This window comes from Tupaia chinensis, unplaced genomic scaffold, assembly GCF_000334495.1.
Source record: "Tupaia chinensis unplaced genomic scaffold, TupChi_1.0 Scaffold000270_2, whole genome shotgun sequence".
NCBI lineage: Eukaryota > Metazoa > Chordata > Mammalia > Scandentia > Tupaiidae > Tupaia > Tupaia belangeri.
In genome coordinates, this window is record NW_006159751.1 from 937,082 (window position 1) to 937,397 (window position 316).

Sequence of the window (316 nt, forward strand, 5' to 3'; positions counted from 1 at the left end):
GTAAGGCTGCGGGGCTCGGTTTTGGTAAAACGGCCGGGGTGTGATGGACGCGGTAGGCGCACTTCTTCACATAGGAGTGGAGACAGGGCTGGATGCTCTGGGGTGGAGCATGACGATAGAGCTGTGTGTATGGACTCGCGCGAGGCTGATGCGGTCTTCCTCCCTCGCGGAGGATGGCCTCGCGCGCGGGGTTGTGGGAGGGAGAGGGGCGTCTGTCCCTCTGGCCCCGGGAGGCCACTGAGGTGGTGGAGCGCCGGCGCGGGAGCGGGAGGACTGTTGCGTGGGGACTGAGGATCGGGGTGCGGAGAACCGCGGC

At 67.1% G+C, this 316-nt stretch overlaps 1 protein-coding gene across 7 annotated transcripts in view; it reads left to right on the forward strand.

The window, feature by feature from the left end:
* The window catches only part of CEPT1 (choline/ethanolamine phosphotransferase 1), a 50,511-nt gene that overhangs the window by 865 nt on the left and 49,330 nt on the right, over positions 1-316 (forward strand). Inside the window, exon 1 of one of the 7 annotated variants that reach the window (XM_027772300.1) lies at positions 32-52. The exons of 4 other annotated variants lie outside the window; for them this stretch is intronic. The gene's annotated coding sequence lies outside the window, so the exon portion shown is untranslated. Of the gene's footprint in view, positions 1-31; positions 53-281; positions 300-316 lie in introns of those variants that run through there. 2 more of the 7 variants (XM_027772298.1, XM_027772299.1) reach the window with 2 other exon arrangements.